The sequence below is a fragment of the Lepidochelys kempii genome, chromosome 8 (assembly GCF_965140265.1).
Source record: "Lepidochelys kempii isolate rLepKem1 chromosome 8, rLepKem1.hap2, whole genome shotgun sequence".
NCBI lineage: Eukaryota > Metazoa > Chordata > Testudines > Cheloniidae > Lepidochelys > Lepidochelys kempii.
Window position 1 is genome coordinate 72225945 of NC_133263.1, and position 23784 is coordinate 72249728.

The 23784-nt window shown below is 39.9% G+C and overlaps 1 protein-coding gene across 3 annotated transcripts in view; it reads left to right on the top strand.

Moving 5' to 3' along the window:
* Window positions 1-23784, top strand: part of DPYD (dihydropyrimidine dehydrogenase) — a 543036-nt gene that overhangs the window by 363708 nt on the left and 155544 nt on the right. The gene's annotated exons all lie outside the window — the stretch shown is intronic.

Sequence of the window (23784 nt, forward strand, 5' to 3'; positions counted from 1 at the left end):
GCAAATGTCCCGTTTGACCTAGATATTGTTGCATGTGGAAGATTTGCTACTGTGCTGTAATTCTTCCATTACCAAGGCCCAGGTCAGAGTGTGAATATGAAAATAATTTTCCTAATTTTATCATTTTGATTTTAATGAACATCCTTTATTTGCATCCTTGACCATTCTGAGTGCTGTACACAATGGTTTGTCCAGGCAGAATTTATGACTCTACCTCTGGGAAAGACATTGTTCTACAGCTTTCACAAAATATATATCACAGCATTTTGTGGATGAGACCAATTCAGAATTAGTAGTATCTGCAACTGTTTAGTTTAAGAAAATTGTAGCACTTCTGAGAGCCAGGAGCTATATTAAAATGAGTCCAAGTTGTCACAGTTCTGAGGATTAACTTTTCCTGATCCAATCCCTCCTGTATGCGTTATTACTTTTAGAATATGAATTTTGCTTTAGCATTCTAACCCTGCCTGACTTCTATAGAATCTTAGAGGTTGTTTACATTACATATGGATATGCAAAAAGTACCTTCTAGCAGCATAACTCTGCTTTGCTCACAGACCTTTTTTTTTTCCAAATTTGTCCCTGAATTAAACTAAGAACCATAATCATTATAATGGTAAATTCATTGCTAACTGAGAACAAATTTTTGTTCACTGAGTAGAAATCTCTTGATGCTTATTACGAAATGCTCTGTATAATTAGAACTTGCAGAAATTGTTTTTCTACAATCCTGTTCATTCCTCTAGAAAACCGTTTTAAACTAGACATGTTATTGTTTTGTTAGGTTTTTAAAAAGAGGCGGAAAAAACACTTTCTGAGCATTGTGTGAGTGAACTTAATTAACAAGCAAAAAATGACATTATCCAATCAAATGAAAGCAAAGCAGAGATGAGGACACAAAAGTGATTTACAATAAAGAAAATTATCTTGCTATAGTAAATATTAAAACCAAACAGAATTGAAATGTAATTACTTTTGCTTTGTAATACAGATAGTTTTAGGGAAAACCTCTTTTTCAGACAAAGGGAATATGAACTTAACTGCTTGCACACAGGGTTAAGCATTAACTCCCTAGAAAGTAAACCCTCATTAGCATCCTTTCAGTTGCCATTAGGGTGAAAGTCATCTACACTGCAAAGGAATTTCTGAAAATTATCCCAGCTTTGGCTCAGGTGAGTACTAGGTTTCCCAGGGCCTTGTATAAATTAAGACCTGTGGGCAGAGCTTAGTGATGAAGTCACAGCTAATAATATATTTGACTCTGTGCTGAGTTTGCAGATCCCTTGTAGGGCATTTCCCTCTCACCCCATTAGGGGAAGGGACATCTGAAGGAAAGGAAGGAGTGCCATTGCCCTTGGCTCTCTCACACTTGCTTCCAACTCTCTTAGATTCATGATCTCGAGGCACTTCCTCTGTCCCCCATTCTAGGTGGTTGCTTCTCTTGCCCCTGAGTTCTGCAGAGCCCGTTGCACTATTGGGTACCTCCTTTAAGTGGATCCTGAGGGAATCTGCAGCCAGGGGAGGACATGTTAGCCTGGGTCTATTGAGGCCATGTCACCTTGAAGCAGGAAGGAATGAGGGATGTCGGGGATTGGAGCTGCTGCAATTGTTATGCATCAATTGTTATGGTAGATACCATTGGTCTTTGGCTAATCTGCAGGCATTTGGGCAAGGCCCCACAGCTTATTTCTGGGGGAGGCAAACCCTATCACTCTGCTGGAATAACGGGGGAGGAAAACTCTGAGGGGCTTCCTCTCTCTGAACTGCATCCAGTGGGTTTTAATTTCTGAGAAGGTTGTTATGAAACATTCAGGGTCAGTCGCATGGTGGGATAACACAAGAATGAATTATTTTGATTTAACAGAAGGGGTTTGTGTCATAACGTGGAGGTTCTCAATGCAGCACCAGCCAAACTGTGGCTGTATGGTGTTTGTTTTCTCCTGAATTTGTTCAATATCCATACTGTTTGTTCTTTGAAAGGCAAAAATGAAAGAATGGGCACATTTGCTAAGAAATTTGATTTCATGAAAACTTCAGGCTTCAGTTAACTTTATCCTAAGTAACCTTTCAAAATGTAAATCAGTGCTTTGGTCCTCTGTTAACATAGGGTATGTCCACAGAGCAGTTAAACACCTGTGGCTGGCCTGTGTTATTTGACTTGGGCTCGTGGGACTCCGGCTGTGGGGCTGCAAAACTGCAGTGTAGACATTCGGGCTTAGTCTTGAGCCAGGGCCTGGGGACCCATAAGAGGGGAGGGTCCCAGAACCCAGGCCCAGCCTGAGCCCAAACATCTAAACTGAAATTTTACAGCCTGGCAGCATGAGTGTCACGAGCCCGAGTCAGCTGACGTGGGCCAGCCACGGGTGTTTAATTGTTCTGTAGACATACCCTATGTTGACAGAGGACCAAAGCATTGATTTAAATTGTGAAAGGTTACTTAGGATAAAATTAACTGAAGCCTGAAGCTTTGCAGAATATTGTTGCCAGTCAGTCAACAGGAACAATTCTGTAAATGCTGTCCCACTGGCACCTCATTCATATCAGTGAGGTGTTAATTGAAAACTTAGTTGTGGCCATTTAAAGAAAATATTATGTGGCATTAGATCCTCATCTGAGGCAGCCTTTAAAAACACAGGGTCCAAGATACCCAAGACAGTGTCACTTCAATCACTGGGGTTCTATGTGTGACCGTGAATTAGGCCTATCTGTATTTATGGCATCCTTCTCATTTCATAAGATGTCACTTTTTTCACTGGTTTGAATGGGCCACCTGCCTGTCTTGTCACATTGCTTGAATTGAAAGATTAAGAGGCTTTCAAAATGTGTTCACTGCAGTGTTGGCTATGGATTTTGGTCATGAACCTGTTCAGGTTTTTAATATTGTTTTTCATTTTTGTCCACATGTGGCATCTAGCACTTAAGGATTTATCAAAATGTACACTTATTAATGGGGAGAGTACACTCTAATAGACAAACTCTATTCCTTAGTACTATTCAGTAGTTGGCAAAAAATGGAGCAATTTGTTTTTCTTTTTCAAACAGTATTGAGTAGAAAAGGAGTGAGTCTAAATTAATACAATTCGGAAACCGTATCAATGCATGGGTTTTAAAGACAAAAAGATGACCTGACAGAGACCGTATAAATCTTAGAATTGGTCAGAGAAAAGTGAAGGAAGAGAGAAATGAAAACCAAAATTGTCAAATGGGAGTTTCAAATAAATGTGTTTGAGAGGAGATGAGAGTTTCAATAATGTAAATAAATGAAAGTGAAGAAAAAGAGGCTCCATGTGAAGTGACCATTAGGACAGAGGCCAAATAAAGTCTCTGTTCCAACATTACATGGAGTCATAGAATCATAGAATATCAGGGTTGGAAGGGACCTCAGGTGGTCATCTAGTCCAACCCCCTGCTCAAAGCAGGACCAATCTCCAATTAAATCATCCCAGCCAGGGCTTTGTCAAGCCTGACCTTAAAAACTTCTAAGGAAGGAGATTCTACCACCTCCCTAGGTAACGCATTCCAGTGTTTCACCACCCTCCTAGTGAAAAAGTTTTTCCTAATATCCAACCTAAACCTCCCCCACTGCAACTTGAGACCATTACTCCTTGTCCTGTCCTCTTCTACCACTGAGAATAGTCTAGAACCATCCTCTCTGGAACCACCTCTCAGGTAGTTGAAAGCAGCTATCAAATCCCGCCTCATTCTTCTCTTCTGCAGACTAAACAATCCCAGTTCCCTCAGCCTCTCCTCATAAGTCATGTGTTCCAGACCCCTAATAATTTTTGTTGCCCTTCGCTGGACTCTCTCCAATTTATCCACATCCTTCTTGAAGTTTGGGGCCCAAAACTGGACACAGTACTCCAGATGAGGCCTCACCAATGTCGAATAGAGGGGAACGATCACGTCCCTCGATCTGCTCGCTATGCCCCTACTTATACATCCCAAAATGCCATTGGCCTTCTTGGCAACAAGGGCACACTGCTGACTCATATCCAGTTTCTCGTCCACTGTCACCCTAGGTCCTTTTCCGCAGAACTGCTGCCTAGCCATTCGGTCCCTAGTCTGTAGCTGAGCATTGGGTTCTTCCGTCCTAAGTGTAGGACCCTGCACTTATCCTTTTTGAACCTCATCAGATTTCTTTTGGCCCAATCCTCCAATTTGTCTAGGTTCCTCTGTATCCTATCCCTGCCCTCCAGCGTATCTACCACTCCTCCCAGTTTAGTATCATCCGCAAATTTGTTAAGAGTGCAATCCACACCGTCCTCCAGATCATTTATGAAGATATTGAACAAAACAGGCCCCAGGACCGACCCCTGGGGCACTCCACTTGACACCGGCTGCCAACTAGACATGGAGACATTGATCACTACCCGTTGAGCCCGACAATCTAGCCAACTTTCTACCCACCTTATAGTGCATTCATCCAGCCCATACTTCTTTAACTTGCTGACAAGAATACTGTGGGAGACCGTGTCAAAAGCTTTGCTAAAGTCAAGAAACAATACATCCACTGCTTTCCCTTTATCCACAGAACCAGTAATCTCATCATAGAAGGCGATTAGATTAGTCAGGCATGACCTTCCCTTGGTGAATCCATGCTGACTGTTCCTGATCACTTTCCTCTCATGTAAGTGCTTCAGGATTGATACTTTGAGGACCTGCTCCATGATTTTTCCGGGGACTGAGGTGAGGCTGACTGGCCTGTAGTTCCCTTCTTCCCTTTTTTAAAGATTGGCACTACATTAGCCTTTTTCCAGTCATCTGGGACTTCCCCCGTTCGCCACAAGTTTTCAAAGATAATGGCCAATGGCTCTGCAATCACAGCCGCCAATTCCTTTAGCACTCTCGGATGCAACTCGTCCGGCCCCAGGGACTTGTGCATGTCCAGCTTTTCTAAATAGTCCCTAACCACCTCTTTCTCCACAGAGGGCTGGCCACCTCCTCCCCATGTTGTGAGTCCCAGCATTCTAATGAAGAACTGAAAGAACGGACCCCCTTAAAGTTGAATAAATCACTTATCTGATAAAACATGAGGCATTTGATGGACAATATTGGGATTTTGAGGATTAAAATGAGCCCCAATCCATACTGAGAGCTATGACTCCGTTACCTCAACACAAGTATTCAGAATTTAATATATCAGTAGAATGACTGACTTGTTGAGGAATGTCAAAGATAATAAACCATGCAAGAGAGTTTTGTGCAAAAATGTTATGCTCACATTCCGGAGGTTAGCTGTCATGAGCCCATCAGTTTTGCTGCAGATTGCTGAACATTCATGGCAACAGTGCATCTTTGGTGTGCTGCTCATGTGCCAGTAATGCAAGGAAATCTCTTCACAGCCCTTCTGCAAGATTGAAATTGTGATATTGTCTTCAGTGACTGCAGACAGCAAGGATCTGATGGTGTTAACATGAATGGACATCAGCGAAGCTGTACGGACAGTTTATTCTCATCATCAAAACGTTTAATGTAGCTCTTAGTTGCCGCATTTAAACTTAAACCTCCTGATTTGTGTTGCTAAATCATCAGCTTACACTAAATTATTTTTTGGACTCTTCCAGCATGTGTATGTGTTTACATCATCTCATAGATTATGGGAGTTGTCATAAATATAAAGGGAAGGGTAACAACCTTCCTGTATACAGTACTATAAACAGCCAGAGGTACAAAATCCTTTTACCTGTAAAGGGTTAAGAAGCTCAGGTAACCTGGCTGGCACCTGACCAAAAGGACCAATAAGGGAACAAGATACTTTCAAATCTGGGGGTGGAGGGAAAGGTTTTGGTCTGGCTGTTCTGTGTGCTTGCCAGACACAGATCAAGGAAGCAAGCAATCCAGCTCCATTAGAAGTAGTAAGTACTAGCAAGGGAATGCTTTAGCTTATTTTTGTTTTGGCTTGTGATTTTCTCTGTGCTGAGAGGAAGGTGTATTCCTGGTTTTCTTTTTGTAACTTTAAAGTTTGGACCAGAGGGAAATCTTCTGTGTTTTTGAATCTGATTGCCCTGTAAAATTATCTTCCATTCTAATTTTAAAAAACCCCAAGGCTGGTCTTTGCTCATCTTGTTTATTCTCAACCTCCCCAGGAAAGGGGGTGTTGGGGCTTGGGGGTTATTAGGGAGGAGTAGGAACTCCAAGTGGTCCTTTCCCTGAGTTTGTCTAAATCACTTGGTGGTGGCAGCATTACCTAATCCAAGGTACAAGGGAGAATTTGTGCCTTGGGGAGTTTTTAACCTAAACTGGTAGAAATAAGCTTGGGGGTCTTTCATGCAGGGCCCCACGTATGTACCCTAGAGTTCAGAGTGGGGAGGGAACCCTAACAGGAGTTTTTAGAGTCTGTCATTAAAATCAACCTCTCTGACACAGTGTGGGAGTGTAAGATTGAAAGCGTAAATGCTTTGGGATGGTATTACAATGATGCACAACACTCATTGCTGGCTCTATTAGAAAGTACAAGGCACCCTTTTGTCTAGTGGATGAAGTAATTTCCTCCACTTTTTTACAGCTCTAAATGACATCTCCTGGAGATCAAAGAACAGTAAGCAAAGTCATGCAAAATCTCAATGTGCAAACTGATGTAGAAAACAGAATACACACTAGAATACACTCTAGAGGCCACAGCAGTGCAGAAGAGGACTTTGAAGGGGCCCTAAATTATGGAAAAGAGCTTTCAGAAAAACTTGTCAGTCACTGCAGCACTGACAGAAATCCATGTGAAATGAGCAAAATGTCTGGAAAATTATGGATGTGAGGGTAAGCCTAGAATAGTTGCAAAAGGAGAATTCAGGGTTAAATATTTGCAGTATTATAGCAGGGAGAGTACTGAAAGTTTATGGGGAACTTTTTGGGGTCTTCAGAGAACACAAGTACATTTTGGGTTCTTGTGTTGGTCTAAGTACAAAAGTACCAGATGGTCAGCTGAGGCATAGATTAAGTAACTCTAATATAGATGTAAAGGATGTCAGGGAGTTGAGAAAACTCTTCTACTAGACTCATACCATGCTCTTGGACCCCAGAAGTAAATTTAATAATCCTGTCTTCCCAATGCTGCTTCTAATGTGTGTACTGCCCTCAGAAAAAAGGTGCACAGTAGTTTGTCAATTTCGTCATATGGGCGCAATCCCTTCCAGGCCTAGCCCCTAGAATCATATGAGAGCCAGCATATATTAGTTTAAGAGTGGGAAGGGTAGGGCTGAAACAAGAAGCCCAAAATGATTACCCCTTAGGAGCAGAAAACTTTATTGCCCTGCTCCCATTTCACCCTGCTCCCATTCAATTACTCCTGGACACACCAAAGCCCCATCCAGGCTAGTGGGGTGACTAAGGAGTTGTACAACTAGAAATCTGATTTACACACACATCTGCAGGTGGTTCCTGTGCACTTTTGCAAGCATAAATAGTATGTTCAAAAATGGGTGCGTAACAACAGAGGCTGGTTTAAGATTGGCAGAAAGGTTACCACATTATGCATTTGAGTTCTCATTCTTCTGTCTAAGGAGAGAAGCTCTGTGTCTCATCCTTTCTTCCTGGAGGCACAAAAAAATAAGTATTCAGGCTTCTTGTGATCTAAATATTAATAGAAATGGGATTGAGAGATACAAACTTTAGGTTGAGATTTTAAACTAGTTGAAGTTTAGATATTTAGAGTTGAAGGTTCAGTTGGGACCCATGGAAATGTCTTTGAATGTATTATTTTATTTTAACGTTTCATGTTGATAGTATTACTTTGAACAGGGAGTGGTGTGTTGATTTTGTTGTTGAACTGACATTTTTATTTTAAGCATCCAGCAAACAGAACTATTTTTAGAATAGCCAGTACACACAGTTCACTTTTGATGTAGCTGTTTTTTAAATGAAAACATTTAGCCAAGCAAGAAAATCATCCTTCCTCCCCTCCTCCCCGCCCCCCCCCCCAGCCTCACATTTGTTGCTGCTATTAGTTTTCGTGTTACAGTAGCACTTAGTGGGCCCCAACTGAGATCAAGGACCCATTGTTTTAGGCACTGTACAAACATATCATAAATACAATCTCTGCTCCAAGGACTTACTGTTTAAATATGTTCGACAGTCAAATGGTTGGAGGGGGAAAAGTGGTACAGCGAGATTAAGTGATTTACCTCCGATCACATAGCAGAACTATACCGGTATAATTCTGCAGGTAAATTTCCTTTGTAGACAAGCCCTTAGCATTAGACACAGCAATAGAACCCAATTTTCCTAACTCCTGGTCAGGTGCACTAGCCATTGGACCACACTGCCTATACTGTATTATGACATCAGAATTAAATTCAAATTGAGTCAGTCATGCGATCCTTGCCACCAGTTTGCCCACATGCTCAGGATCTAACTGATTGCCCTATTTGGGGTCAGGAAGGAATTTTCCCCTGGGTCAGATGGGCTGAGACACTGGCGGTTTTTTCCCTTCCTTTGCAGCATGGGGCACAGATCTCTTGTAAGTTTAAACTAATGTAAATGGTGAATTCTCTGTAACTTGAAGTCTTTAATCCATGATTGGAGGACTTCAGTAACTCAGCCAGAGGTGAGGGGTCTATTTCAGGAGTGAGTGGGTGAGGTTCTGTGGCCTGCAATGTGCAGGAGGTCAGACTAGATGATCACAATGGTCCCTTCTGACCTTGACATCTATGAGTCTGGAAGGTGATATATGCAGGTGAGGTTTCATATTGTTAATGAAAATGTTCTTTTCAAGTCTGCTAAGATCTGAAAGGCCACATTTTCAATAAGTCTCTGTTAAGTGTTTCTACAATATTTGCAAAGTTAAGTAACCCAGCTGAAAATTTGGCCCCAAAAGAGCATGCTTTGCAGCTGGTCATTGTCACAATATCTTTTTTTTATTTTTTTTTTAAGTATTTTATTACTAATCTGATAGAAGAGCAGAGACTCTAATGCCACTAAGTTCAAATAGTTGTGGGACAAAATTGAATTTCAAGAGAACACACATCTTCTATCTGAAGTTGCAATTTGTGACTGAGACTGTTTACCCCAACAGTAAATACAGTGAAGGTTCTAGGAGTAAATCTGTGCATCAAGTGTACAGTTTTCTGGTGACAAATGAGGACCTTAAGGAGAAATGTGGTGAGATGTTTCATGATTTGGGTTTGAAAACTATTGCTTTGTTGAACAACCAGTCAAACTGTGTTAGTGCCGAGTTAAATTATTTTCATGTATTTTATAAAGTCATAGCTTATTTTGTTTGTTTTACTTTTACAGCCAAGTTTGACAAATAGTAAGTCATGATATGGTGCAGTAAGGCAGATGGGAAATTTGTACTTACACAAAGAAAAATTCTTTTGGTTTACAGTGTAAGTTATTGATCCTGTTAGAAAAGGACAATTTTCACAGCTTTATGAAGACTACAAGGGGGTCTTTAAAACTTTTGCCTCAGGGTGAGAGCTAGGAAAAAATTAAAGCAGTTTCTGGAATACTCCGCCAGACCCATCCTGGAAAATGTGCAGAGAGCTGTACTTGATTATTGGAAAAGACAAACCCCTTAAGGGCCAGAGTCAGCTGAAGCTGGTTTTGTGCTCACATTACTTTTAGCTATTGCCAGGGCTAAAAATTCCTTTTTTAAGAAACATATGAACAACCTTTTAGAATGAGTGCTGATAAGGGAAATGCTCTAAAAATATACACACTAATGTATTAAAAAAAATGTTCCTGAATCTGATGATCAGTTATTGATGATCACATGATGAATTGCATATTTTTATTCATGTTATTAAGGTAGAGCTCTCCTTTTGTGATTTTTCTTTAGAGACTCTGTGTCTTCACAAGAACACATATAAGCACTTTTTAAAAAATAACCATCTTCTGAATGTTGTAAGTTGTTATATGTCCAATGGAATGTTGAGAAATGATACCAGCAATCTGATTGGCTAATGAACAGAGCATTCATTCTTTCTAGAAATGCCCTGTATAAACCAGCTGGGGTCAACAGCTCTCAGCAATGCCTCAGGCCATCACCTCCTCCCAGCCCAGTCATTAATCTCTAAGAAATGCCCTGCTCCTGGATCATTGTTTTAATGTTAGGTTGTGGATATTGCCATATGCGGTAAAAATGACCTTGTGGAAATGTTCAGAAGTAAAAACACAAAATGGTTAAATTTTATTATTTTTAAAACCATTAATAGCTGACGATCCATCAAAAACTAAAGTCTTAAAACAACCCATTGAACCGTTCTTAAAAATGATAAAATTCTGCCAGCCTTATTACCTATGCAAAGCATTTATCCACCAAATATTTCTTCCCCATTTCCATTCTGTTTGTTACAGTCAATTAAGTAAATTTCAAAATTAGACCTTTTAAAATGTACAATAGCTTTAAGAACTGACTGCTAATCTTTTAGAAGACACTGAGTGCATGTGATTTACATAATTCATTTTTTCTCTAAGCGGAATTTATATTATAATAATAAAAAAGCAAATTTACACTCAAAGGGCAAAATTATATGTTGCTCCCATAGTCCATATTCATTTTAGTAGTGATATTCTGTGCCCCTCATTAAGAAAAATACTTAGGCCTAATGTAGACTTAAATGTTGCTAGCATAGCTATGTTGGTTAGGAATGTGAAAAATATCACACTCAGTTTGACATAGCTGTGCTAGCAAAAGCACTAGTGTAGACAGTTATTCCAGCAAAAGAATCCTATTACTGGTATAGTTTATTTCATTCAGGGAACTAGTATAAGGGGTACTGGCAAAAGAACTCTATTAGATGTGTCTACACAGGAGTTGCTGGAAAAACCTTTCTAGTGTAGACAAGGCCTTAAACTCATATTTTAATCCATCATTTCACAAAGCCTGTGATGGGGGAGTGGGAGGTTCTGAGACAATTATTTTTTTAAATATATTTCTACCTTTTCCACTGAGCAGAGTATGCATAAACAGTTACAATTCCCACTGTGCTCTGAACAGATCATACCCTTACTATATATATTACTAATACACTCATGATTTGGCTTTATTAGTAAATCAGATTTAAAAATTGCCGCCATAAAATCCTGTCTAGCCTTTTTCTCCAACCTTGGCTGTACCTCGGGCGTTCCCAGATTTTAGTTTCCATCTTACACAGACACTCTAGGTCTTTGTATATTCTGATTGGAGTTAAAAAAATATATACCTCTTGAACATTAATTACCAAGCACCCTCATGCCAGGTTCAGGTGCCCAATATCAGCTTGACCCAATAGAGGAGCCCCTCATTTCTACACAGGGTCTTGGTGTCTGTTAGTCTGGTACAGTAGGTATATCCAGAGGGAAGGAGGAGTGTCTGCTTTAATGTTTAAAAGAAAAATATCACACTAAACGCCTTTCTTTCCTGGAGGCTTACATTCAAGAGACTATTTGAAAGGCTCCTTTTCAATTCAGCTGCAAGTAGACATTTATTCATCTTTGTTTAAATTTAAAACTGTATTGTTGATAACATTAGCAAGTTCTCTTTTGCCTTGTCCGCTGCCACTTACATTGTTCCCTATAGGGAAATTGCTTCAGAGATTTGTGTTTTACACCTGACTATTTCACATTTTTATCCCTACGTTTCCTATTCCATTTCATTTTCTTTTTAAAGAATTCTCTGTATTCTTAATGATTGTGGTAAAACTAGCACTTTACATTGATTTGTGTTAATTTATACAATAGCAGTTAAGTAGGGTCACAGTTTTGAAATCTGGGTGCCTAAAGTTCAGTTCCTAAATCCATATTTAAGCACCTCCACAGAAGTACACTCATTTGCAAGGGGTTGAGTATTTACAGTTGATTTCAGTGAGAGCTGGATTGCTCAACACCTCTGAAAATCACACCACTTTTTTTCTAGGTGCGTAAAGGTATAGGAGCTTTAATCTGAGCCACATCCTGTCTTCTCCATGGGTCACAGCACCATATTAAAGGCTGAGTACACCTGCAAGTCCTGGACTCCTAAAAAGTGCATGAGACAGTTGAACAATATGTGGGTGGTCCTGGTCCACCAGAATGGCCCAGATCCCAGTCTGTGGCCAAGTAGCAGCTGGTGCAGCTCAAAAGGAGATTGCAAAGGTGGCTTTGAGCCAGCTTTGCATACCCCCAGTGCCAAGGTGATTTTCACTGATCTGGTCCCCTGGCAGAATTTAGAGCTGCCTAATGATTATTATAAGTTTTGCCAGTTGACAAGTTCACAGGGTTACTATTGTTGCTGGGGTTCACTGGACTATAGGGACATCCCAGCCATGGCCTCTGTGCTAGCCTCATGGAAGGCAGTGGTGTGGGAGAAGCAGACTGTGGGGAATTGGATGATCTCCATATTCTGTGATGTAATCCTTCTGTGCCTTGTTACACCATCTTTTGGACAGCTTTGGTGTTGGAAGGAAGGGCTCAAAGTTGCTCTAAAGTAGCCCATGATCTGATCTAGTGTATATTCTCAGTTTACTTACCTTTTTGGCTGAATGTCTGCCAATAAATAGGATGGTGCTAAAACCTCTCCTATACTGGATGGTGATTGGGCTCACATATTTTTCATTCTAACTAAAATATAGTCCCATAAACTATTACATTTTCACTTAGAAAAATGTCTGATAAGACATAAGTAGTTCTGAACAAGTTAGATTACAGTTAAATGGATCACATATTAGTGAAAATTGTTATTGGTTTCTCAGCATTCACTGGTTTGCTTCCTTAAAAGATTAACAAGAAGTGGGTGGAACTGGCAGTAAAGGAGAAGAGATTTGTCTGAAGGGAATTGCCAGCTCCCTGCCCTTAATTTTGTGTCTTATTTGCTTCTGGAGTGCAGCCAAAAGACTGCTTGAGTCATCAAACATAACAGCTAGCTACTTAAGTAAATTAGAATATCTGTATGAAAAATAAAACTACCCACTCACGAGATTTCCAGATCGTATCTCTCAGAAGGGAATGTTGAAGTCCTACAACCTTGGGATTTGAATATGATGCTACATGACTCATTGGGTTTTCTTCCCACTTAGGAGAGACTGTGGAAGAGGAAATACAGAGAGAAAAAGTTCAGTGATGAAATAGAGAACCAGTGTGTATCTTATGCAGTTCACCCATTTGAGCCAGCCTATCTTTTTGAGGATGTAGTTCTTCTTTCCCTAATAGAAAGCACAGGGTTCTCTTTAATTAGGAAACTATTTTTAATTTAATTGCTCTTGAAGAAAATCCTGAGTCATAGGAAGAAAAGTTTTTGCAAAACTTGAGCTTGGGTTTGGTTTGGTTTGGTTTTTGAACGCTGTGAATCCAAAGCTTGCAAGGTTCACAAAATCTTAGACACCACCACGTTCACGCATCAATAGTTTTATATCCTGTTTCATGTTTAATTTTCTTCAGTGTTGTCTCCACTTTTGAAACCTAATAAAATGGGTCTCATATTGCTGTGTGGCCATTTAATCAAGACTTAGAGGAAACCATGAAGTATTAAGTGCTACAATTATTCAAAAAGAACATTACGAAAATGATTTCTTGAGAGAAAAAACTAATGCTGATACAGGCAGGCAGCCAATTACTAGACACTAAAAAGTCACAAATACCAGTCTATGCCCGGACATAAAGCAGACCTTAGACTTGAGGAAGGATTAAATTCAGCATCATTTTCTTACAGCAATGTCCTTCAGGCAATGGCACATTAGATACCTTGAGGCAGTGGGACATAGCTAGTAGTTGCAACAATAGAGAATATTTGAATTTGGACTTCTTTTTTAGAGCCGAGTATTAATTTTGCTGTCCACAAAAAGTATGCCATGATTGAATCTGTAATTCCCTGTAATTCTCATTACCTAAAAGTTGTGGGGAATCATAGTATGAATCATTTTGTTTGAGAGGTAGGGCAATGGGAGGTTGCAGTATAGCTTATGGTATGATATTGATAGCTAAAGTGAACACTCTCCCATAATATGACTGGACTGTTATTCAGTGAAGTCAAAGTGGCAGAGTTGTTGTACCAGACCCTTTTGTGAAAGGATGAGAACATACGGACTTCACAGAATGATGATCATATCGAAAGTAAGTGTGTCCGTTTTAGCTGCTATTATTTCTGTACATACAGTTAGCATTCAATTAGCTATGTCCATACCTGCTCTATGTATGTTCTGTCTTGATTCGTATTGCTTACTTTCACTTGTGCTTTTAGGTCTCCGTTCAGCAAAGCAATTTAGCCCGTGCTTAGCTTTAAGTACATGATTACTCCCATCACAGTGCATGCTTTCCTGAATTGTGACCTAAAAGCACAGATGTTGAAGGTAAGGAAATGTGTGGCATTGGGAGGTAAAGTAATTGTAGTTTTTAAATTGAATAAAGCCATTCCAAAGCCTTAAAATCCCATGTGACCCTCAGTGGATTTCCTATTTTGCAGGATTGATTTCACTGAATAACAGTTTCTTTAAAGAGACAAGGTGGGTGAGGTAGTACCTTTTACTGGACCAACTTCTGTTGTGAAAGAGCCATGCAGAGCTCTTCTTCAGGACTGGGAAAGGTGCTCCCAGCATCACAGCAAAATACAAGGTGGAACAAGGTGTTTAGCATAAGTAATTAGCACACATTTTAAGTAAGGCTAAGATTTTGTCTCAGATATTTTTAGTAAAAGTCACGGGCAATAAAGAAAAATTAATGGAAGCCGTGACCTGTCTGTGACTTTTACTAAAAATATCTGTGACAAAATTGTGATCTACGGGTCCGCACACCGACTGATGAGCTTGGAGAGGTTGGGGGACTGTTTGAAAGCCAGAAGTTGGGTTTCAGGAAACATTTCTCTCAGGATGGGGTCCCCATTGAGTATAGGTTGTAGTTGTTTGATACCCTATATGGGTTCCAGTGTGGAGTAGTAGGTGATAACTAGAGGTGTGCAATCAGAGGGGATTCTATCTCTATATTGAAGCAGGTTCTCTTGGGGTATTTGGGTGGCCAATTACATGATGCGATCTACTTCTCTGGTGAAGTGTCCTTATTTGGTGAAGGCAGTTTTAAGTGTGTTAAGGTATATTTTCTTCAGGCAGGCAAAACAGCCTTTCCTCCTGTCCCTGACTTCACTCCTCACCCAATGGTGCATCCCTTCCCTTCACTGCATCACAAGGGGGAGAGCGGTGCAAGGAGCAGGGCATGGAGACAGAAAGAGTGGCTGGGTAGAGGAGGAAGCAACCCTGCATTCACCAACTCATGCATCTCTCCCAATCCCTGCTGTAACATTCCAGTGATGTGTAATGGGAGAAGGTGAAGAATAAAAGACAGTAGGGCACAGACGTGTTTCTCCTTTCTCCCTCAACCCTAAGGTATCCCTTTAACCTCTGTCTGCCATGGGACTTCAGGGAGGTGTCGGTGAAGACAAGCAGAGGATAAAAGGGAGAAGGGTAGAGTAGGATAGACTTCTTTGGGATGGAAAGAGGAGAGTGATTACACCAGGGGAACAGCATATGTAGAGCTGACTCAATAACCGGGTTGAGAGGAGAACCCCCAAAGGATTATTCAGTGGGAAAAAAAGGATTATTCGTTTGCAAAATTTGATTGCTAAAAAGAGATTTGACCAGCTGTGCTCAGGGGCAGTGGGGGAAAGTAGATGAGACCTGTGTGTGTGGAGGGGGCAGAGGAGACCACAAGAGGAACACTGGAGCAAGATGAACACAGCGAGAGAGAGAGATGGGAACCTGGGAAAGTGGTGGGGAAAAAGAGAGAAATGGTAGAGAGAAATGAAGGAAAAAGAAACATATGAAGAGGGAGAGAGAGCAATGGAGAGATCAGTGCTCAGGTCCTGTGGCAAGGGGGGCAGAATGAGTAGGAGATAAAGTGGTATACAGAAATATATCTAGTGCACTCCATGTACAAGAGTTTGGCCACTGTGTTGCTCCTTCCATGGCTATGGCTAGCAGGCAGCATAGGACCAGATCCTCTGCGGGGTAAAAGACTGTTGCACCATTAGCTACAAACTATATTTAAATGGAAAAATAAGTGAATCTATTTATTTTGTCTCCAAGTGCCCAGACCTCTGGTGTTTGGGATCTACCACTGAAAACAGCTCTCTCATTTCAAAATGACTTGTGTAAATTTCCTGTGCAACCTTGACAAGTCATTGTGGCTTTCTGCACCTCAGTTTCCCATCTGTAAAATGAAGATTAGCTTAAAATAGAGAGGAGTTAAGGCTGTGAGGAGCTCAGATACTAATGGGAGCTGTATAAGTACCATCGATCGATAGATGTTCAGAAATCCGTATTGGGGAAAAACCAACTAACTTGTGCTGCCTCTTCCCTGTTTTGTCTTTCCATATGTATCTTAAGAATCAATAAAGTGTCAGCACCCTGTTGGTAACTTTTAGCTGTGGGTTATAGTTTGTGTCTGAAATATTGTAAAACCAGATATAATCTCTTTCCATTAGCTCTTTCAATCATACAATGGCCTCCCTTGCTTTCTCTTGATAGTGTCACTGCCCGAAAGGTACTCTTGCATAGGTGTTACAAACTTTGCAGCATCCTGCAGGAATTGTAAATTCCCAGCAGTGATTCACTAGTTATCTAAGAATGGAGTCGGACCCAAACCTTCACGTCTCTCCCAGATTCAATCTTGTTTAGACTGTGAATTTTTCCCTTCATTAATATTCATGTATTTACACATATGTATTTTGTTTCTGTTGAGTATCAAAAAGGCTGAGAGACTGAGGGAAAAGTTATTCCTTTGTCATTTTCATCCTTACCTTAAATATAAATCCCAAAGATCTTGTTGAATTTCCAGGCCAGTTTGCAGCCATCAGATAACTTTTGAGGAGTTTATCTGAACTGATGAACCTCTTGAGGCTCCCCCATATAACGACCCTGGATTTTCTGATCACCTACAGCTTTCCCGTCTCCCTAAAGTGTTCTCTCCAGGTGCTGATTTTGCCTTCGTTGGACATCTGCATCTGGGGACTTGTATTCGTGGCCTTTTTTCATTCATGCAAAATGTGTTCATTAGTGAGTGCCCTGAGAGGAGATGTGGTTGTTTCATAGTGTCTCATTGTTTTGGACATTCAGTTTCTTTTCATTTGTATTTCACATTAGTAAAGCCGATTAAAATGTTCTCTTGAAATTGCTTTTTGATGAAAAATTGGGTTTTTGATTAAACAAAAATTTTCACTGAAAGTGTCTTCTTTCCTCTAAAACATTTGATATTTTAAATCAAAAAACTGAACTCCTAAAATTTTTCAGTCGATGGTCAATTTTTTTTCATTGAAAACGTTATGGATTTTAAACAATTTTTTCCCAGTTTTTCGGTCAACAACATTTTCCACAGGAAAAAAGTATAATTTTCCAGCCAGCTCTCCATGTAAATTCACTGGATTCCTGTGTTGCTGTGACTGCCAGATTTATTCACTGGTATTGTTCTATCACTTGGACCTATTGTGTCTACAATAAGCACTACATAGAACTTGTGATTAAGGCCTTCCTCATTTGTGCAGTGCTCCCACAACTCTGACTGATTTCAAGGGGAATTGTGAGTGGAGAACATCTCTGGAAATCAAGCTATTGGTCTATTATATCAGGTGACAGCTCATCAGATGTGGTCTGTTTAGCTTCCTGTTTCAACAAAAGCAACAACATTTTATTATTTTATTGAGAAATTGGCTTGTCTCCAACTCCCAGTTTTCATTTGCCTGAGGACTTACATTGGATCTTAGCAACTATGAGCCTTAATTTGGAGTTATATCCCAGTCTACCTCACCGACATCCATCCAGTAATCTTATTAAGTCTACATCTGTCATTTGATGTAATAGAACTGGAGTCATCATAACTGAACATTGTCACAGGATCAATTTTTTCCTGCTTTGAAAATAAACATTCCAGTTTAGGCTCAGAAGGGGCCCTTTTTGTTCTTTTCCATTCATGTTGATGTTTTCCCCCTGCAAACAAAAGATCCCATTTTTGTGCTTATATCTTTTTGGGTCTTATTTGTTTGCTGAAATATTCCCCTCCCCCCATGTGTGAGGTTTTGTTTGTTTGTTTGTTTTTAGCTGTACTGTATATTGTTTCCACTTCAGTTTGAAAAACCGGTGGAGAAGATATAAAGCAGAAAAGATAGGACTGTAAGCAGCTAGCTTTCTAAACAAAGACAGCTGGATAATAAATACAGCATTAATCACTATTTGCATCCTTATGTAATTATTCAATTTTCATTGACATAAAAACTCTTGAAGATATTTTAAATACAAGATATGAAGAAAAACAAGGGAAAGTTAGAGATTGTTAAATTATTTAATATCCACTCTCTGAAAGATATTTTTTTTAAATAGGAGGACTGTAGGTCAGTAATGTCAAGACATTCTGCATTGCTTGTCTTTATCACCATGCAGAATCTTTTTATTAAGGCAGCATAGAAAGAATAGATTTATGGACTGAAGGTACAATGTTTAATATGTCCATATCCATCTAGATTGACAGTTCCTACAGACATGAATTTCCCAGGAGAGAGAGTGTTACTGGTGTCAGTGGATGGCATCATTTACTTCAATGTTCCATTATTAAATTGATAACAAGATAATTCCTCTGCTTCTCAGAGACATGACAGGGTTTACAATTGTTAACGCTCTTATTGCATGGGATTTGCTATTCTAGGTAGTTTTTAATAAGAAGCTTATTTTTATTTCAGTTCTGCAACAAATCAAAAACTGCAATGAAAAAGCAAAGTAAAATAAAAACCTGGACAGGTCTACAAGGCAACACAATTTAACTGGCTCCTAAAAGTAGTTTTTAACAACACATCTGTTGTATGCTGATTATTTTTCACTACTGTACATTTAAGTGTGTGTGTCTGTGTGTGTGTAATATTTATTATAAACAGAATATTCTTTCTGGTGAGATGTATTTTAAAAACTTTTTCAATGTATAAACTAGCAATTCAGATTGTAAGATTCCATGCAGCTGTGCACAAAAGAATTGTGTACAGCAGATGGAAACAGGTGAGACTCCGAGAGCCTGATAAAGAGGCAAGGTGGAGAGTAAAAAAAAATTATTCAGATCAATGATTTGGGAATAGGAAGCTACAAATATTTATTTATTGTCTCATTGTTTCATTTTGTGCTCCCACTTGTCTATCTGTCTGTCTGTCTTCACTTGTTGTCTCTTGCCATATGCTTTGATAGTAAGCTCTTTAGGGCAGGGATTGTCTTTTTCTTCTATGTTTATACAGCACTTAGCACAATGGGATTCTGGTCTATGAGTGGTACTGGTAGATGCTCCCGTAGTGCAAATAAGACATAGTAATAGGAAGCAGCATGATAGTCTGACAAATCTTTGCCGAATTGCTAACATATGACACATTCATTCCAGTTTGATTAGTATTGTTTTTCCACCAAAGTGATGAGCTATACCTGAAGAATTCACAGCAGTTTTGGGGGAAAACCTTGAGTTTAATGGGCCAAATTCATATGGGAAAAAATTTAAGGCACCCCCACACCAGCAGAGAAGGGGTTAAGGGGAGCCTATCGTGCCAGCTAGCCCTGCCACTGGTGTACCTGCAGCCAGTGCCAAGCCTGGAGAGGGGAATAAAAGGAGAGAGCCTGGATAAGTTCAGAGCTGACTAGGAAGGAAGCTAGAGCTCTGCATCTTTGCTTAAAGGGAGCTTTGCTCGCCAAGTTGTGCAGATATGAGCCTGCTAGCCCAAGCATCCACTGGAGAGGAGCACTTAGACCCCAAGGAGCAAGTGACACACAAGTAAGAGACTGTTTGGGAACTGAGCCCAAAGGAAAGGGCAGGGACGCCTCACAGAAAGACTGGTGGGAGGCCCAGTATTGAGTTGGGTTTGCTTTTTGTTTTAGAGCATTTCAGGGCTAAGCCCCTCCAGTCCTGCAGAAGAGAATAGGACTGAAGGGACAATTAGCTCATGGACCAGAGCCCATCACAATGGACACTGGAGATAGTGACTTCTTCTCTCCCCTTCCCCCCATCACCTCCCTGTGGAGATCCATGATCTCATCAGGGCATCTGGAAGGTCCACAAGGGGGCGCTACTCTAGCCACATCACTACAGCACCTTTTCTCCACCACAATTCTGATACTGGTACTTCGTGCCACTTAGAGCAACTAGGGGATGTTCTGAGTTGCACTAGCTTGTAGTGGCCCTCCATGAATCATTACTCTGGCAAAGAATGGCTCCTGACATGCTTCCTAGACTTGAGGGTACAGAGGTCGGCTAGCCTAAGGTCATTACATCAGTGCTATACAATCCAAGGGACCTGCCCCCTTTGCTGCCACTTTCTGCCACTGGAGCATTAAACTGCCACAGTAAAGGGCAGAATATGGCCTATGGTCTGCAGTGTGCATTCGTTCTTTTATCTGATATAAAATTACAACAAACTTTGGTTGGCCATTTTTGTTTTTCAGTAAGGGCGGAGGCATTTGCTTCTAATAACTGAAAAATATAGCATGTGGTAAACCATTTTCACTGAACAGCCATCATCCTGCCACATTTGTAAGTGCTTTCATGAATGTTTACTGTGTCTGGGTGAAACAGGACGAAGGTTAGATCTGAGTGCCATATAGCCCTTGTTCTGACCTCTGTATGGTGGTGAATTTCGCTCTCAGATTAAGATCCAGTTGATAACAGTTTGCCCTGTCCTACCAAGCCTTCATGGGTGATGAACACCCCCCTCCGCATTTTCCCACTGGTTTGTGAAAGATCACCCCAACCTGTGATTTTTGTTAATGATTTACAAAACCTATTCCTGCAGTGTGTCTGTTCCTCTTCTTACAGGGTAAATTCTTTGAAATGAGGGAGTTCTCTTTGGGAGCAGTTGGGCTAAATTTCTCCAGACCAAACCAGTCTAGGGTCTAAGCTATGTTTTATTGGTTTAGGATGGGCAAAATGGTTTGGAACTAATCAAGACTTTTCAGGATTGTGCTCTTCCTATTTATCCAAACCAAATGCAATTCATTTCTGAAGTTTAGATAAACTCAGAATAACCTCATATTTACATTACATATTTTTTCTATCTACCAATCTCTGCTCTCCCTGCCCATTGAGCCATTCTTTCTCTTCCATATCTTAGCCAAGTTAGTGAACTCTCCTTTTCAAATAGGCAATTATTACAAACCTAATCCTTCTACCTCCCTGCAGCTCCTTCCTAGTTTTGCAGCGTTCAGTAGAAATTTCTTAAACTGAAAATACCCACAGTTTTTTCTCTTGCTGCAATGATCCTGCAGGGGTTCATGGAGATTTTCAAAAGTTCTTCAGAATGCATTGTTTGGTGCAGAGTGTGGAGTGATGGCACAAGTTAAAGCCAGCAGCAGTTTTTAAATGGAACTTGATGCAGGACTTTCATAAAACTCAGGTTAATCGAGGATAATCATAAAGATAAAGAAGGAAGGAAATGAAGAAAAATCAATTATGGGTAGAGTGACTGTTGTTTCTTGAGTAAGGGGAAAATGTCTATAGGATTGGGAGAATAGCCTAGGAAGAGAAAAGGGATAGGGCTAGCGGAGAGAGAATCATAAGTATGATTATTGCAGTTGGGTAGATAGATAGGACTGAGATCTGTTTGAGATGGCTACTGTATTGAATATAGGAATGTTCATCTTAAAATCCAAATATCTAGAGACCTGTCAGAACCTTTGGATCTACTGAGGCTTCCACTCTTCCTTCCAGAACAGTAACTGGACAAATTGTGTGACCTAATCTATACCTCTTGAATACTCCAGATAAAGCTTTAAAATGGCCTATTTTTAAATAGAAACAGTCAAACTGGGAGACCCAAAGTAGGTCCAATCATTTTCTTTTTTGTTTTGAAAGTCTTTATAATGAATTATGTATGTTAGGTTGTAAAAAGGCATCAAAACAAATATTTCCATGTTCCTTTTACTTAAAAATTAAAACCCAAGACCACAAAATTCATGATGCAGTCACAGATGCATAAGGGAAGGGAAGCAATATTCATGAAGGAAAGAGATTTCTGTTGTTAGCTTTTAGGGGGTTATTATAAACAATAAAAAAAATATGTTAAAGGTTAGGAGAAGTACCTTGACAGTGTCCTTTTAAGTAAAACAACTACTAATGCATTACTTACAGAACTGTGCAAAATGTAGCTTTTTGTACTGTAGTTAAGAACCTAGTATTTATCTTACAATTCCTGATCTGAATGGCAGATTATAGTGCAAAAAAAAAAAAAAGGTTTCTTTCAGGGCCTTTTGCTGCACGAATAATCAAGAAAATCCCATGCCTAATGCAGCCTGTTCTAAACATGAAGTCTGACTTAAGTTCACAAACTTGTTCTTTGTAAAATTGTTCATCCTTGTAAGCACAGGGAGAGATTGTCACTTACCCTGTGTGCCCACTCAGGGAGTAAGGAATCCATTTAGTCCTCTGCCACGACTACTCATATGGGAAGTAGTGTAGGGGAAAGCAGTGAATGTGGGGCCACTCCTCCCCCTCCAGCCTGGGTGGGAGGGGAGTAGGCTACACTACACCTCACCTCCCACACACACACATATACACGCTGGCCAATGTAGTTAGCTGGTGCAAAGAGGAAAGCAATCTGTGTCTGATACAGGGCTGGCACTTCTGTTCTGGAGCAAAGGGTGAACTGGGCACCAGATTGTGATACAATCATGACTGGTTTTCTAGTCTGCTTTTGCATCAGCACAACCACATGCTGCCCCTTATTCAGGATTTATGGTAAAGCCACAATTTAGCCCATATTCATTTACGAGATGTTATATTTTAGCAGTAGCTTTATTGCATGCTCTATTAGTTAGTCAATAGACTACGTATGTAAGGTGAGCAAGACTTGGCCTAAGATTTATCTCAAAACCATTGTTCAAATAATCACAATTAAAGTTTTCTCTATATTTCTATTATGAATTCTCTTTTCTGGACTCCTGACAGGAGTCAAATATAAAAATTCATTCTGAGCTGGTCCTTGGGAGACAAGGTCTAGGCTGCGCGTCACTCTACCTTTACAAATTTTTTGAAAATTGTCATTGGATGCTTAAATTCTAAGGATATGTTTGTAGGAAATTGTTCTGCAGGTTCATATACTTTTTCAAACTGGCATTTTAGAGGCCAATAGTCTATAGAGTGCTAGAAAAGGAAGGAGAGGATTGAGAAATTTGCAATTAACGGGTATATTAGTTTACACTAAAAAATGAAAGGAATGATTTTTACCCTTTGTCCTTTTTGCTTTCCTTATTTTCCATCCATTGTATATAATAAGTATATGGGTTTTACTCTGCATTTTCTTGATAAATTCCAAGCCCTGTGTTGTTAGGCATTAATACATGCCTCTGACATCACCAAAGTGCCCTACCTGGCTATTAAAACAAGATTTGGTTATTGATATCAAGTGAAATTAGCCTAACTACAGAGGCTTTTTTGTGAGAAAGCTAATAGAAGGAACACAAGTTAAGTAATGAACCCTGTTCCCAGAGCTGCACTAGTATCACTGATGCTGATGAACGAAAGACAGATTTAAACAAAACTGAGAAATCTTGGCCTGTGCTGCATTAGAAATGCAGAAAAAGCAATATTTAACAAATGAAAAAGGATAAATCATTGCCTACAAGAGTAGCTCTCATATTATTTGTCCCAGTCTCATCTGAGGGAGTAGTCCCTTGAGTAAGGACTGTTTACAAAAGTGGAGGATTGGGTTTGAAATAGGAAAATCAGTTTTAATTTCCAGTTGTAAGAGAACATTAGGAAAAAGAGAGAATAAAACAAAATATTATTTTAAAAACTTTTTCATCATATTTTTCACAAGAACATTTACAATGGAAATGCAATTTCTGCTTTCAACGATATCAGGGATCAGCAACCTTTGGCACACGGCCCATCACGGAA